Raw genomic sequence first — 18,897 nt, 5'->3', positions numbered from 1 at the left:
TGTACTTATTGATGTGTTGGCCAAAGGGAATACATTTGTGCCAACTAAAAGTATGAACCTTGCACAAGTATTGATAGAACTGAAGTGCTTTGTTAGAAAGTTGAATTTAACATGTTTATTAGGCAATAATAACACTAATAGTACTAAACTTAAACCAGCAAGCATTTTTAATCCACCACTTCATCCTGTACTTAAGCTTTTTGAGAGTATTTCAGAAATGGATATTAGACATTTACACTCTAGTCTAAGACATTCTAACATGCAGGACAACATTACAAAAAAGGAAAAGGAAGCTCTAGAATTATTGAGAACACAAGGAGTGAGATGCATCAAACCTGACAAGGGAGGGGGTCTTGTTATTCTAGATTTAGATGATTACATTCGCAAGATGGAAGAAGTACTGCTAAGCACAGCCTATAGTGTTGCCACATTAAATGAGTATAACATAGCTCAAAGTAGAGTAAAGGGCTACTTGAGGGATTTCTTCATCAAAGGGAGAATTGATTTGGACACATTTAACTTTATAAATATCCCATTCCCTAAGCTTGCAGTAATGTTCAGAATACCGAAAATCCATAAAAACCTTAACAACCCCCCTATGAGATGCTTAATAGATGCAAGAGCTTCTCTTACATATCCATGTTCAAAACTAGTCGATTTTATTTTACAAAAATACATCAAGAAATTATCACAACTATGTAAAGACTCATGGTCACTGTTAACGAACTTAAACAATATAGAGATTGACACTGATGATAATTTTATAACAATAGACGTAATTGATTTATATACGTCTATACCCCATATGGAAGCTACTGAATGGACTGAACTTATGTTGAAACATCTTGAAGCACCAGACGATGAAATTAGGTTAGTTACTGAACTAATAGACATCATTTTGAGTAATAACTATTTCATGTTCAACAATACTTATTACTTACAGAAACAAGGCGTAGCGATGGGCTCGCCTTGTGGAGCTAGTTTAGCAAACATTGTAGTAGCCCATTGGGAGAAAACATTCATCTTTGATGAAACCTCTAGAAAGAATAAGATTAAACTATACACCAGATTTCTTGATGACATATTTGTTATTTTTAAAGGTACCCAACAAGAAGCTTCTGAATTTGTAGAATATTTAAACTCAACAACCAACTTTTTCAAATTCACTTATACCTTTAATTCGAACCAAATTGATTATTTAGATCTCTCTTTAACTAGAGACATGAATTCTAATGGAATAATATCAAATATATACCGAAAATCAACATACTGTAATTCCTATTTACATTTTTCAAGTGCCCACCCTTTTAAACAAAAACGTTCCATTATTAAGGGACAACTAGTGAGGGCTACAAGATTATGCACACGGGATGTTGATTTTGACAGTGAATGTGATAAACTAGGAAATATGTTTACAAATCGTGGGTACCCCAAGTCATTAATTTTAGAACTAACCAGTGAAATCAAATTGAAAAGAATGAAAGGAATGTTAACAGCCATTCTTAAAAGAAAAGAACCAATGAACAGGTTATGTTTGGGATCATCTGACATGGCCTACTTGGAAAACTCAATAGTGAGAGAAAGAGCTATGGAAACATCACTGGTAACACCTACTAGAAGCAAAGAAAAGGCTGACACCAGGTTTATAACAACATTCAACAAAGACAGTGATGCTATAGTTTCGATATTAATCAAAAACTGGCAACTGTTAGGGAAAGATTTTAACCTTTTGAATAGACTAGGTACCAGGTTCCAAGTTATTTTTAAGAAAGGAACTAACTTAAAAAAAACATTAGAAAATAAAGCTATAACTTTTAGTAACAAAACTAAAGGGTGCTTCCAGTGTGGAATGTGCAGCATGTGCAAGAACAATAAACCTATGAACAAATTTACAGTAAACAAAATATCAATACAATTTTGGATAAAACAAAGACTTGATTGTAATTCTAAAAGTATCATTTATTTAGCACAGTGCAACATCTGCCCGGCATACTATATAGGTAAGACGGACCGCAGATTTAGAGACAGAGTATACGAGCATACATACGCTATCTCTAAAAATAAAATGGAAAATGCTCTAGCAAGACATATTGAACAGTGTCCCTGTCACACTTTTTCATTTACAGCCATTGATCAAATATCCGAAAATGTTAGAGGCGGTCCAACATCTTTAACACTTGAGTGTGCTGAACTAGTTTGGCAACTAAAATTAAATGCATGCACATTCCCTGGTCTAAATGACCATTGCAGCATTTCTTGCTGGTTGAAACTTAAAAGTTATATGAGACTTTAAATGAGCTAATTATTTTTTATATTTTTTATATATATTTATATATTTTTCATATTCTTTATATATTTTTTAGATTTTTTGGATATTTTTTACAGATGTTTAATTATCAACAAATACTTAGGAAAATGTACCAATTATAGTCTCTAATAGAGTAATATTTAATAGTTAGGATTAATTATTAGTTTTGGAATCATAACTGACTGTTAAATGAATTTGAATAGGGTGAATGTCAGGTTTTACTAGAGAACTGTAGTCACAGGGTTAATATACAGCGAATGCTCATTAATATGTATTTTATTTGATGAAATGATTGGTTATGGTAACCACATGAGTTTTTAAAAATGTTGTTACGAACACTTATTTTATTATCTTTCTGAAGAAGTTGCAGTAGCAACGAAAACGTTGCATGTTTTAATAAACTGTTTAAACGTTATTGACTTGCGAGTATCTACTGGGACTGCTCCCTTTGCAGAATTTTGGTATATTTCCATTTTCAGTAGAGGCCCGGGGAGAAAAGCTCCAAACAGATATAAAAATTAAAAAATATTGTTATATGGTAAATAAAGGATTAGTAAAAAATACAAGTAATCATTACATACAAAAGATATTAACACTTGAGAAAAGCAACAGTAAAGAATATTTACACTTAAGAAAGCAACAAACAAATGTAACACAGTAAGAATCATGTGCAATTGTTCACTTCATGTAGAAAGATTTCAGCAGTAAATAGATTAGAGTTTAAACAGTAACAGTCTTGCTTACAAGACCAAGCATTAAAATGCTTGGAAGTTTGTTTGGAAGAGGAAGAAATAGTGGTGAAGGGGGTGGTTATTCAGGGTTACTAGAAGGCCATAACCAGTGCATTTGGAGGTGTTTTTTAAGTTTTTGTTTAAAGAGTGGCAAGGATGTGATTAGAGTTAGTTCATTGGGTAGCAGGTTCCAATTTTTTCCTGCTGCGTTAGTAAACAGAGAGTCACCAGCCATATTATTAGACTTGGTTATGCTAGCAAGGAGTTTGTTAGAAGAACATAGGGAATTCGGATTTTATAGGGGATTAAGAGATTGGAGAGTATAGGGGTGTTATTGGGTTGGTAAAATATCTTGTGGGCAATCGTGAGTTGGGGGATTATCAGATGGTTTTGGAATTCCAGCCATTCTAGTTGCCTAAGATTAAAACAGTGGTGGGTTCTAAAGGGATTGCCAGTAGCGAATCTGTCAATGTTATTATAGGAAGTTGCTAGTTTGTTAAGGTTAGATTTCTTCAGGTTGGTATAAATAGGTGAAGTGTACAGAAGAGTTGAGATTAGATGGGAATAAGCAATCTTGGTTCTGGCTGCTGGGGTTAGGAAAGGTTTTATTCTATATAAGGAGCCTATTTTTCTGTTGACTGTTTTAATGGTGTTATTTATATGATAATCAAATGTGAGGTTATTGTCAATGGATATTCCTAACAGTTTAGTGGTAGAGTCTGGGAGAATAATAGTGCCATTATTTGAAGAGACTGAGAAGTCTGTGGGGGAGAACTTGGTAGTGGAGGTAAAGATAAGGAGTTTTGTTTTTTTGGCATTAAGAAGGAGGCAGCATTTTGTAAACCATGTTTCTACAGTGTTGAAAACATTTTGAGGAAGAGAATATAGTTCTGATGGAGAGGTTGTTGAGCATATTAGTGTGGAATCATCTGCATATTGAATGCAGGTGGCTTGCAGAATTGCTACATGGAGATCATTGATAAATTATGAGAAAAGAAGTGGTCCAAGAATAGAGCCCTGAGAGACTCCGATGGTGACTGGCAGAAAGGATGAAATTTGATTTTCCCAGAGAACTGCCTGTTGCCTGTTGCTGAGGTAGGATCTGAAACATTTAACAGCCTGAGAGTCAAAGGAAAGGGATTCAAGAATATTGATTAAGAGGGTGTGGTTTACCATGTCGAAAGCTTTAGAGAGGTCAATAAAGAGTGCAGATGAGAGGATGTTTTTATTATGGTTTCTATTGATGGTATCTGTAAAGGATAGAAGGGCAGTAGTGGTGCTATGTGATGGCCTAAAGCCATGTTGACAGTTTGCTATTATGTTATGTTGAGATAGATGATGTAAAAGTTGTTGGTGAATGCATTTTTCCATAATTTTTGCTAAGGGTGATAAGAGAGCTATTGGCCGAAGAGTACTCATTTGAGTTCCCACCTTTACGTAAGGGGATACTGTGGGAGATTTTCCAAATATCTGGAATGGTTCCTTCTTGGATTGTCCTATTTATAAGGATGGATATAGGATAGGCAATTACTTTGGCTGCTTTTTGGAGATATTGGGAAGGTAGATGGTCAGCAGAAGGAGTACATGGCTTGAGTTTTGAACAAATTTATAGATGAGCGTAGTAGAGATGGGTTGTAGTTTGAATTTAGGAAGAGAGTCTGGTGAGGTGATGGGAAGGCTTGAGTTATCTGGGATAAGTTGACTAGCTAGAGATTGTATGGTGTCAGTGAAGAAAGAGTTAAAGGTATTGGCAGTTTGATGGGGGGTATTTGGATCTGCATCAAGTGGGGTGGGTGTTCGAGAGTTTCCTGGGGAAAGGAGCTTATTGATACTAGACCAGACCTTCTGAGGATTATTTTGGTGAGTTTGTTGTAGTTTACAGTAGTAGTTTTTTTATCTGTAAGTATTGCCTTTTTTGTACTATTTCTGAGCTACCTATAATTTAGATGATCAGAGATATTTCTGTTAGCTCTACACGTAGCTCAAACTTTGTTCCTAAGCAACATTTGATGTCTGGTTTCTTTAGAAAGCCATGGGGCAGGGTTAGACTTCATTCTAATGGACCGTTTGGGTGCATGCTTATTCAGGATAGATAAGAATTTAGAGTTAAGATACTTTACAGCCTCTTCAAGTGGAAGGGTTTTTAAAGGGTTCCAGTCGCAGGCTTTAAGCTCAGTTTGAAATAATTCTGAGTTAAAGTGCTTGGTAGAGAGTGCTATCCTAAAGGAGGGGAGGTTGGGAAGATCCTTCTTTTCTCTTATGATGTAGGTCAAAAAATGATCACTTATATCATCTGGCAGTATTCCTACCTTGTAAGATTGTTTCTGTTTATTTATGAGTATCCAGTCTAAGATGCTCTCTTTCTTATTTGGTTTGTTAATTCTGGTTGTAGAGGCTATGGTTTGGCTAAAGCCATGGAGGGTAGTATGAGAGGTGGGATTTTCAGCACTAACACCATTCCAGTCAATATTAAAGTCGCCTAGTATTATTGTTTCTTGGGGGTAAGTGGAAGACACCCAGCTTAGTATAGCCTCTATTGAAGTGATATTATTTCCGGGTGGTATGTAGATGCAGATAATGTTTAAAGATTTGTTTGTGTTGATTTGAAGTTTGGTAATGAGGACTTCTGCATTATTATCCTGGGTTGGATTATATGGTAGGGTGGAGATATGAAGTCCATTTTTAAATAGAACTGCTACTCCACCCACTTTGCATTTTGTTCGGTCTTGTCTCAATATGTTGTAGTCTTGGGGAATTATTTCATTGTCTTTAGTTTCTGGTTTCAACCAAGTTTCAGTGAGGCAGAGGATATCAAAGGAGTGAATGTCTAGGAGGGCATGGAGGTGGGCTACTTTATTATTAGTGCTTTGGATATTTAGATGTGTAGGTATGTATATATAGGTTACATATTATATGTGTCAATGTTTACGTATTCGGTGTATAGGACTTTTGCGGTTCTACTGTTGACCCTATATATATATATATATATATATATATATATATATATATATATATATGGGTCTATATTACAACCCCGAAAGATCTAAAATGTGAATGTATGTACATTGACACATAAAGGTCGATGTACATACACAGCGAAACACTTAAACGGTGAAAATCAAAATGCCAAACATGTTTCATCAGCAAAACACTCCACACAGGTAAGTACAAAATAAAAAAATACATTAAGATGCTTATGCAGGGGGGCTGTGCTCCCCATACCCCCCTTCTTAAATATACCAACTCCGAGACCACACTACAGTGAGGAAAAGGATATATTTCCTTATCCCCACCACCGCGCTGCTGGCTAGGAAACACATTCGGCATTTTGATTTTTGCCATTTACGTGTTTCACTGTGTATATACATCGACCTTTATGTGTCGATGTACATACATTTGCATTTTAGATCTTTCGGGTTTCTAATATGTAACCTATATATACATACCTACACACACACACACACACACACACACACACACACACACACACACACACACACATATATATATATATATATATATATATATATATATATATATATATATATGTAAGCAAATATATATATATATATATGTATATATATATATATATATATATATATATATATATATATATATATATATATATATATATCTGTGTATATACAGATATATATATCTACAGATATAAAAGAGAACATTACAAATACATTTATGACCACAGGTACCATTAATGGGGGAGAGGGGGCCCAAGCTACATACATCTTGTACGTATTGATATTACCCCCCCCCCAGCCAAACAGGTCTGCCCTGTAATACAATACCAACTGTTGCAAGTACCATAACCAGGACCCGACACAATATGGGCACAAGATGTTAATAGGAATCCATCCCACCTGTATGATGTCAGGCTGGTATCAATAACATATCATGCAGTACAGTCTGGCTACCATAGGGAATGTACAATGTGGAAGCAATAAACATTCCTAAAATACATATACACACAGATATATATGCAGATACACACACATATATATATATATATATATATATATATATATATATATATATATATATATATATATAACTACACACACACAGATATGTATAGGAAGATACATATTTAGAGGGTGCACACCATATGGAACAGCCAGTATTCCTACAGTTGCCACCTTATCAAATGGACACTGTATGACTCACCCATACAAATGACAATTGTTGCCTGAAACATATACCCACAGACAGGTCAAAGGATATAACACCACACCTGGTTTGCATACATGAAAAAGCTTTATTTGTGTACTATTACAGTTGTATTTGCCATGTCATATAGCTGTTTAGACTTTGAAATACATATAAACAGATTAATGCAACTCTCAAACAGATCATTTAATACAGTATTCTGGAAAGCATAACATATGTTGCTGTCCAGCCCAAGGCCTTCAAGTAGTACAACAGTAAAGACAGACTAGGCCATAGGATAACAATCAATCAACAGTAAGTAATGCAGATGTATAGTCCAGCAGCTTCTAACTACACTCTGTACGCAATCCCAAGGGGGAAAAGACTTCAGATGACACAATGGGATCTATCAGTTACATAACAAGGCATAACTGAAACCATCACAATCACACTGACAAACAGAAAAGTCTATATGGCAGAATGCAGTAGGCCAGCATTTTCCCAAGGTGAATTGTATGGTAATGTACATCCAGATACCTTATGGCAGCTTTCCCCTGATATCCCTCACATGGTTTAACAGCCTATGTTATTTATGTTGCATCCCCCCCCCATAGACTGACATACAGGGGCATATACCACTGCTACATGCACTGACCTCTGGACTGCAGAAGGGCACACATGTATTATGCAGATGATGCCCACACATATATGGACCCAACCCCACAATATGTGTGGGGACCACAACATCAGTGGAATGAAGACAGGGATGGCAGCATGACATACTCACAAGCCACTACATAACAACCCCTGACTGTATGTCATATGGACAAAACCTAGTATGTAGGTGGAGGACACAGGCTGGAACACAGGCCCATATGATAAATAGTGTTGTCATATACTAAGCAAGTTGCTGGTGTTACAGGATAGCTTGTAACATACCCTTAGTCAGGAATATGAAGTCAGAAACACATATGGATGTAGCCATGTACTGATAGCACTCAACACACACACTGCCAGTGATATATCTGACACAAGACCTGTGTGGTGGACAGACAAAACTTAACAGGCATACCTCTGGCAATCAAGTGGATAAGCCCACAGTTGAGAGCTATGCAGACAGACTGCATTCCATGTTAAACTAGTATGTACACACAAACCCTGTAACACTGGTGTTAAACAATGCATACAACAACACTCCTCACACTCTGTAGTTCTGGAACCTCATACAAATATGTAGCTTGCCTGAGTGTGCAAGTTCTCTTGTAAGAGGCATTGCTAACACTACTGCCCACACACAGGAAGGATGTCCACCATACAGGAAAGGTAAAGGGACCACACCCACATGATGTAGGGATTTATAGTAGTGGGTTGCCATGACAGTGCTGATTGGAAGTACTACACAGCATGCTGCATGCAGGTAGCAAGTGGAGGACACTGATTGGTGCAAAGAGCATCACCTGATCATGTGCGTCACCTACAAAAGCCATGCTGCAATCTATTCCAAGCAGGTCAATCCATTTACTGGAGAGAGAGAGAAAGAGAAAGAGAGAGAGAAAAACTGAAACCAAAACCGAAACAGAAACAATCAAACAAACAAACCTGGAAAGAAAGCAGGCTAAAGTCAAAGCCAAGGAGATAAAAAAAATACTCCTGCAAGGAAACCATCCAAAACAGACCTCATTCCCGCAACAGGTATGTGAAGTATATATGCATGTAATTGACAGTAGTACTTGGTCCATAATACTGGGATAGATGATGTGGAATTATATATATGTGCCATCAGGTGTTGCTGTAATGATGTTCAGCTGAATGACTGCTTTGGACAATAGAGTCTGTCCCTGTAGGTAGTGGGCCATACCTGTCAACTGTGCAGAGCAGCACTGACTGACAAGATGTAAGCCAACATAGTGTGTGTCGTGTAATGAAAAGCATGTATATTACTGTGGCCAATAGCTGGCGGTGCAAGTAATGCCATAATGATGGACACGTGGGTTCCAGAGCCACCACTTGCAGGACACTCAGGCTAACATGTATTGTATCAAGCTGAAATGCCATAGTTTAGTAATAGGCTTACCTGCAATCTGGCCCCATATATACCCCCCCAATGTTAGGCTGTGTCCATATGTGGCACCTGTCTGTGTTGTAGCAAGGCAGAACAGTGCAGCTGTGCAGGAAGGAGAGCTAGAGATTGTGGACCAGATGTCTAAATGTACCCCATATATATAGGTATGTATATGTGTGCATATATATACATGTATGTCTACAGATATACAGATACCCATATGTAGACATATATATATATAAACACATATATACAACATAAAATATATCTACACGTATATATATATATATATATATATATATATATGTGTGTGTGTGTGTGTGTGTGTGTGTGTGTGTCTACATATATACAAACACACACACATATCTATGTAAATACATGTCTCCTATATTACCACCACAGTGCTGCATGCTATGTGTGAGGAAACATCACACATAGCAATACACACAGATATATACAGCTGTAAGTGTGTGCAACATGGATGGATATGTCACAGTGAACCCCTTGTTGGGACCACATTGCCCTTGTCTGTGAAGTAGGGGATGGGAATATGGGGAAGGATAGCAGGTATATTTGTGGAGGTGGTTCGGGTTGGTGGATGTAGAGGACAGCCTACAGGGGTGGTACATGACACATGGGGTGGGTAAACACCCTGGATGGTGTGTGTGGTCTGCGATGTGGAAGCCTCATGAGCTCTCATATGGAAACAATGGGAACAAGACCCCCACCCATTGCTTGTCACAACAGCAGTTTCACGGCCCTGAAGATGCCTGGCCTGGAGGCTGAGCAGGAGGAGCATGTGGACCCTGTGATTGTGTACTGAGAGCCTCAAGGTGCTGTAGAACATCCCACAAGCTTCTGTGGATCCCCCTATGGAACAGACCCTGGACCTGACCTTGGGTGACAGGATCATGTCTGTGTGTGCCCCCAGGGGGGAACCATCCCCTAAGGGGGTTCCACCTAAAGGTAGTGCTGGACCAGTAGATGAGTAGACCCTAGGGTGGGTCCCACATGTGATGTGGTCTGGTAACAAGGCCAGATGTGGTGGGAGAGGTGGTTCTGCTGGCAACTATTCCTTAAACATGCTGTTGTGTCACTGTTACAGAACATATGTGGGTAGTGATAGTCCACACAATCCCAGAACATAGGTTCATAGGTTCATATGTTGGTACTAAGCTATCAGCCCTAGGGCCTATACAAGCCTAGCCATAACAATTCCCTGGATATTTCTTCCCACAATATTTACTTCTCTGGACTCCTGTCTAGCAGGGCGACTGACATTATCCCCAGGGGTGAATTTCCTATCTCCCATCCAATCATCAAGGTTCCTTTTGAAGATAGCCAATGAGATGCTCTGCTTGACATGTATGGGCAGTCTATTCCAGAGTATGGGAGTCTATGGGTCAGGAATCTATCCCTCCAGCATGTTTTGTTCATTGTGATGACAAGGTTTAGATCCCTGGAGCATGTGGCTCTGAGGGACTGGGATTTCTTTAAGTGGGACATGTCTAACAGCTCAGGGTTTGACATGGCCTTGCATGTTAAGCAGATATTGCCTCTGAGTAGACAATATGCCACAGAGTATAGCTGGAGTTTTTTTAGATGGTCAGCATATGGCATCTGCTTTAGGCCTGTGACTCTTTTAGTGAGGTATTTCTGTGGCTTTTCCAGCTGTTGCAGATGTCTTGTGAGGTACATACCAAATGGGGCATTATACTCTATAATGGGTCTAATGAGGGATGAGTACAGTGGAACAATGACATCCTTTTTTCTGGATGAAAAGCCCTTAGTGATGAGGTGTGCCACATAGAAGTATTTCCTGACTGTTGTGATGATGTGGTTATCGAAAGTGAGACCACTGTTCACCTGTGTCCCTACATCTCTCATCACACTTTTGATGTTTTGTGTCCTGCCACCTATGTAGTAATTCATAGGTACATGTTTTTTTCCAAAGGGGATAACTATACATTTCTTGGCATTAAGCTTGAGCCCATGGCTCTGGCATCAGGCATCTGTTTCTGTAAGGCCCTTTTGTAGAATATCCACATCATTTGGCGATTCAATAATGGCTCCCAGTTTGCAGTCATCTGCAAACTTTGTTAGCCAGGGTCCCTTAGTGTTGGCCTGTATTTCAGAGAAGTAGATGCCAAACAAGAGTGGTCCTAGGACTGAACCCTGAGGTACTCCACTTGTCACTTCTCTGGAGCTGGATTTGGAGTTGGCTACTTTTACAATCTGGGTTCTGTCAGTAGGCCAGTTGGCAACCCATCGAGTGACATGTCCAACAGCATGCATAGATATCCTCAGTAACACAGAATGATAGATGTGCAGCAATCACATAGCAAGCATACCACATGCATATATGGAACCATAGTGGCCCTGACAATGGCATGCAGGTGAAATAGTCTATAACAGGCCAGCAATGATAGTGTCCCCACAAGGAACATGGCTACAAACACATAACACAAAGCGTGGTACAATACACTATATGTCCCAATGGTAGGTAAGCTGTAGCCATACCTATTGAGTTGTGTGAAGAATTTTTTGTCACTGATATGGTTGGAGGAGAGAGAGATGTGTATTAAGAGCTATGGTAACCTTGCTGTATGAGTTGCTCAGACCTGTTTCCATCTTTATGTCTTTCAGGCACGATGTCCCATGGCTGGTTACCAGTGTATTCAGTGGCAGAAAATGCCACCTGATACAGTACTATAAGGTTCTCTTCAGCAGGACAGCAAATGAGCAGCAGGAGTGGACCACCCTGTGGAACAATCTAGTCTACAGGGTCAGTGATGTCAGCCTGCATAACCGCAGTTATGAGCAGGTCCAGCATCATTGTAGTGACCTTCTTCGCAATGCCCATCATGATGTCATATATATATAGTCTGTTGCTGCATAGTAGTAATAAACAGATGTGCATAAGCTGTAGTATTGTAGACTTGCACTGTTGATGTACTCTAATGCTGTACCCACCCTGTAGCAATGCCACAGCTGTGGCCACTGACATCACATCTCTCACACTCTTATGTAGGTCCCTCTGGTATACCACCAAGGCAGCAGCCTGTAGCTGGTGAGTATGGTTTATGTTCATGCTTGCCAATACAACGGTTATGTAATGGCTATGGTATATTCCATGCACACATCTAACACACATACCCATAATGCATGCTGTACATGTTCATGTATTGTTGCTGTTAACTGCGCTGCATCACAGTGGTGACCATGATGGGGTATCTGAAGGGTATGTCAGACAGCTGCAAGATTGCTAACATCCTGTCATTGTGAAAAGTGTCCACAGGGATGAACATAATGGTGGGACACATGGCCCACAGTAGGGACATGTGTGGAACATCACCCTTATACAGTGCTAGAACAGTATATATACCAGTATTACAATGGCAACTGTTACAGATCAGCACTATGGCATATCATAATACCGTGGTCCACAACCCTTAACACCTGCAATGTGGTCCCAACATGAGCACTGAGTGTGTGATACAGAACCGTAGATTAGGACAGCAAATATGGGGAATACATACCTTCACAAACACTGGAAGCATATGTGTGCACACACTCCAGAGAAAATATAGTGGAGGCAGCTGTTGAGGTACTGCCTGCATTCATTTGTCATGGAAATGCACCGTTCAGCAAGTACACGTCCCCAGTGTCACACTACATAGTGGTCAACTGTCCAAGACGTTTGGCCATCAAATGTGCACACTTACCTGCAACAGAGGCAGGTGTGGCTTGCACACATCTTACATGACATGGCATGGGCCCCGTATCTAACAGGTAGCACCCATGAGCTGCATATGTAGCCATACCTCACCATTGCATATGCCATGTCAAACAGTGCAGACAGTCATGTATGTGGCAAGGATGTTTTGGACAGGAATGATGTAGGAGATAAACAGATGGCCACCCAAGACAAATGCTGTCACATGTAGCAAACTGGTCATGTGGGCTGCCCACTAACATCCCACAACACTGAGGGGGTAGCAGGAATGTCTAGCAAGTACTGGCTGTGTGGTACCCATGTCAGCAATTGCCTGGACTCTGCAAGCATGTGGCCTATGGGTTAGGGTAAACAGATGTGACAGTTGTACCACAGGAAACATTAGTCAGTTCTCTCTACAGGTAGTGTATGCATAACAGAAGAGGTCCTCAACAGTCATGCATTGCAATGTGTACTGGTGTACCAAGACCACGTTGGAAACCTACAGACAGAACTATGTAAGATACAGGTGCTGCACAACCAATGCCTCACCCCACCTCAGGCCCATCATCCCCATCTGTACTGTGCTGGTGCCAGTGAACATCTGTATGTTTTCCATTCAGTAGCTGGGACTAGGCTGTTACAAGTGGTGTGCAGTGTTTGGGACACTGCAAACTGACACACATGTGTAGGCCATAGTTATCAAGCATCTGCAAAAAGGCTGAAGGTGGGGAGGGTTTGTCATCATGACACACCAGTGCACTGCAGCAGGGATCCTAAGGATGCTAAGAATGGCTGTATCTGCACACAGACAGGTTCAGGAAATGTGGCAGATGTAACTCTAACTCAAAAGCAATAGTGATGGCAGTGTGTGAACTCCAAGGGATGTGCACATGAGTAGACCTTGCAATCATGCAGAGTTGGGGGACATGTGTAGGGCAGATTGACCATATACAGGCAAATGCAGATGCCCCCTGCTAGTATACCCCTACCAGGAATACCGACTGCTGTAGTACATATAACAATAGGTGCAACAGACCATCATAACAGCAAGCACACATATACACCCACAGAGTGTATGCATCGCGGTCAGCATCTGCACACCTAACACATTTGTTAGACACTGCATATAAATGTACAGGACATACGTCACATATCAGGCTCATGTACTGTTAATATATGTGGTGATGTGGTCCCATGGCATATCAAGGAAGAGTGTTTCATATCAATAAGGGTGTGTACACTGCCCACTGGCATGGTAAGGTTTTATGGTTGTCAGTGTAATAGTATCGTTTCGGTCATAAATGCACTGCTGATGTTGAGATGTGTAAACCAGACATCAGGCATTCACAAATGACATCTGTCCACATATCATCCCAGGTATGTGTCGCTCAAACACATAAGGGCTGTGAGCATTAGAGCAGACATAAATGACACAGTATTACACATTCAGCAATGGTTTGTACACCTGTGAGGTTTGGTGCACAGTACATGGGAGGGTGCAGAACAGGTGCACAGCAAGACTGGGTACATGGGTGCAGTGTTTTCCAGGGGAAGGGGCATCACCTACTAACACATCCCATGCATCACACACATGTATACTGTTGCTAGCATGGATTGGCTATAGCTGCACTGCATGCTGTTGAGTACCATATGTTATGTGTGTTGACAGATGGGTAATGGGAGGACTGTGTGTACTATCTTTGTGAAATCTCACTTGTTGGTATGTGTGTGTGTGTGTGTGTGTGTGTGTGTGTGTGTGTGTGTGTGTGTGTGTGTGTGTGTGTGTGTGTGTGTGTGTGTAGGGGGGGTTATTTTGTCTGTAAGTGCAATCTGGTGAAGTGGAGGGGGGGTTGATGCACGTAAGATGTGTGTATGCATATGTGTGTAATTGTGTGGGTGTCCATGTATGCACATGTGTGATTGTGGGACTGTTCATGTGGCAGTACTTCCCTTTGGAATCATGCAGTACATAGACATGGGCTGTCACATGAGACATCAGGAATACTTGTCTGATATGTAACCACAGGACAGCTGATAGTATAATCTGGTCCGTAGCATGGAACATGCATTGGGAGGGGGAACTAGACACCAGGTATACCCTTAATATTGCAATCAGAAGATAGGTGACTGACTACCCACGTATGCAGCATCACAGATGCATTGGGGAATTACTAGACAACACCAGGGAGTGTATCCATATATTACTGTTGTCCACATGATAAGTTGATTGAGCAGCACATCTGGCATGTAGTGAGCAATAGTTACGTATGACACTCCAGTGCGTGACATTATGGAGTGAAAATAGTAGCCCCTAACATATAGGGGCCATGCTCATGATGTCCGGATATACCCAGAGTGAACACTGAATGACAGCAGTGAGGCCATGTAAAACCTACTCCACTCAAGTCAGGAAGGTAATGGAGTAAAATGTTTTATGTTGTGATTACTCGTCTAGGCATTTAGAGGAATGATACGTTAATGAGTGGTATTAATGAGTGTATGTTACCAAATGTGATGCAGGATGGGGAACTTATGTGAATAAATGTGGGACTGTCTGTAAACTCAGGGACAGGTAGGTATTATGGTAGAATTTCAGTGTGTGTGTGTGTGTGTGTGTGTGTGTGTGTGTGTGTGTGTGTGTGTGTGTGTGTGTGTGTGTGTGTACTGTTATGCAATGCTGTACAGGCCTTAAAGTGCATTTCTTGTTTTCCCGCACAGGTGGCGAGGTGGGTCAGGGCCCCTCCTGCATGCAGTCTGATGTTGTCCATAGAGACACTGAAGATGATGATAGGACTGTTGAGGCATAGGCAGGGTTGTCAGAGGCCAAAACTGCACCATTATTTGACATCCCCCTCTTAGCCACCGCAACCCCACACACAGTTACAGTGCCTATACATACCCCATCACCAGTGGCCGTAGCAGAGGGACAGTTAGCAGTTGGTGGCAGTGCACAGGAGAGCGTGGTATCTATGCCTACTGTGTCCAATCACAGCAGACATAGCTGGATGTCCGGCAGAACACCACATAGGCAGATGTACCAGGGCGCTCGTGGTAGGGCCGCTGGTCATCATACCCCTGACAGATGTGCCACAACTGGTACCACTAGGAGCATGTTTCAGACTGTCATGGGGGTGCAGACATGTATGGAACTGTACACCAGACAGGGTCTGAGGCTGCAGAGGGCTGGTCTCTCATCTGTAAGCAACAGCTTCCATGAACTTGCAGATGCCCTCCATGATTATACTGAGGTCATGGATAGATGGTTGGGTGAGATGGTGGGCCTCATTGACCGTGGTTTGTCCATGCTCAAACATGTGGTGGGAGTGAGGCAATGGCCTCTTGGATGTAGGCCAGCAACACTAACAGCTGGCAGTCGACATGGACATGCTAGAACACCAAAGTGCTCCCATAGTGGCAGTACCAGCCCCAGCACTGCAGGGGGAGTGTTGTCCACACCACACCACAGCAGGCCACATACACATGGCCCTGGCTAGTCCCAGTAGGGACATGGTTCCAGCAGACATCTGTCATCATCAGGGGAGAGTAGCACATCAAGGCCTGTACCTGGACATGCCCATGGAACCCCTGGCAGACACAGTCCACGTGTCCATGGCCGGAGGCAGTGAACTGCATATCCTGCCAGGTATGGATCAGCTGTCCAAGAAACACCTGTACAGGGCAGCTACATGGCAGAACTGTGTACATGCATACCCACACACTATACAAACACACCTAGGACAGCCCCATACCTACACACACCACATCACCATGCTCATTTCAGCTAATTACTCCCCTCACCCACACACATGGTGTCAAATGTATGACCCACCCTTGGTCTCTGGCAAACCAACAACACACCCTGTGCATATGATGATACCTGTGCCACATCCCTGCCATCCACAACATCGATGCCGGGACAGGCTAATATGGCTCTGATGCACATGGTGACTTTACTACAGTGTACCAATGTACTGCTGTGTAACATGTTGTCAGCAGTAATGTTTAATGCATACATGTCAGGTAGTGTAGTTGTTCAGCCATGATGCATTAAAGCTGTTAGTAACACTGAGTGATTGTGGTCTCCATAATGTTATCCATGTGTGTCGTAGGTGTACATGTGTCAGCAGGAGTATGGTCTGCAGTCATATTCCACAAGGGGTATGGCAATGTGGTGACACCATGGCTGTGACATATCCTGGGTACAGTTGAACACATATCACAGGTCTGTATAACAGTCACTGCTTGTGCCACATGGACAGGTGACCCACAGGGACATGTATAATCAGCAACTTGATGTGGATCCATCCACATAATAGCACACTCTTACATTTCAACACTGGGACTAGACCCCTACCTAGGTATGTAGTGCTACTCATGTGTGCGTCTTTCATTGCACATACCACACAGCATTTAGGGTGAGGTGTGTTCCAGGTTACATGTTAAATGCAGAACATCCCCAGACATGTAGAGTATGGTAATGGGGGATGTAATGGTTGTATATGGACAATACATAGTGTGGCATACCATCATATACACATTAACAGACACAACAGACAAATACACATCCAAGAGACCTGGGCCTATCGGTGTTAGCTAACTTGTCAGTGTGTCCAATATGTTACAGGTAGGCTGCACACAGTGCATGCATAACTGGGCTGGATTATGGTATCAGTTACCTGTATGGTTGATGGCGACAGTGGTCACCTTACAGTGGTACATGGGGCATGTACCAGGGGTACCATGGTGTAATGACAGTGTACACAGCACCCACACCACACAGTGGATATTGTACACACTGGAACCCATGATGACACTCGGACATACCCACCATCACACATTGCCCATGACTGCAATACAATCCATTATCCATCCCAACAGTGGTACTACAGGGATATGCATCTAATGCACATGGCACAGGCATAGTAGGGTGATGCATTTTCATGCCTCACTTATGGGCAGCAACATCACTATTCATAATACTGTGTAGCAATGCATATTGTAATAGGAGTATGTGGCCTCAGAATGCTGTACCCTACAGATATACAGACATGCACACACTTTCTAGAACTCAATGGTATCGCATGCTTATCAACACATTTGTACAACACTGTTGTGCTGGTACTGCAAGGCTCTTGTAGCCATTAGGGAAACAAGCGTAACAGGGTACATGTAATGGCTGGTACAGCAGCAGCCACATGTTACTATGGCAATGGGTGTTGCAGTGGGTGTGAAGGCCCTCATAGTATTCCCAACTGCAGGTGTACTAACACACAGACACTGATATCCTCAGTAACACAAACATACACATTTGTCAGTACTAGGGTGCATCACTTCATGTGGGCATAGGTGTGTACCTGGCTATTGTCCATGGAGAGATGGGAAGTGTAAGGGATGTGTGTACAGTGGTATCATGCCACCTGCCATGTGCCAGCAGGCAATCTCTTGACAGACACCACTATGGTGACACTCAGGGTGAGAGTGATATGCATCAGCCAATCCCCTGGGTGCCGCCTACAAATGGCTACTGAGTTGATACAGTTGACATGTAGGCAGCATGTATTACAACACATGGTTAGTGTCTGTGATGGAGACCTGTACCCAAGCATGTTCTGTTGATTGTGGTTGTGTAGTGGAGGTACCCATGGCATGTGGTGCATACAGGGTGTTGTGTCCTATCTGTGCCAGTTATAACACAGCTGGGCAGACTTGTCAGTGTTAGTCAAGCATTGTTTGCATGTACGTATCCAAGCTGGATACCTGCCATCTGCACATCTGTACAGGGACTGACAGACATCATCTTGGCAACTAACTATGCAGTGGGATGAATGTGTCGACAGATGGACGTCTGACAAAAATATGTATGCCATTACCACATGTTGGAAGCCCTCACTGACATGTGCTATACAGACAGTAGTCT

The sequence above is a fragment of the Protopterus annectens genome, chromosome 2.part2 (assembly GCF_019279795.1).
Source record: "Protopterus annectens isolate FY-2018-M chromosome 2.part2, PAN1.0, whole genome shotgun sequence".
Taxonomy (NCBI): Eukaryota; Metazoa; Chordata; order Ceratodontiformes; family Protopteridae; genus Protopterus; species Protopterus annectens.
This window is presented reverse-complemented; position numbering follows the sequence as displayed.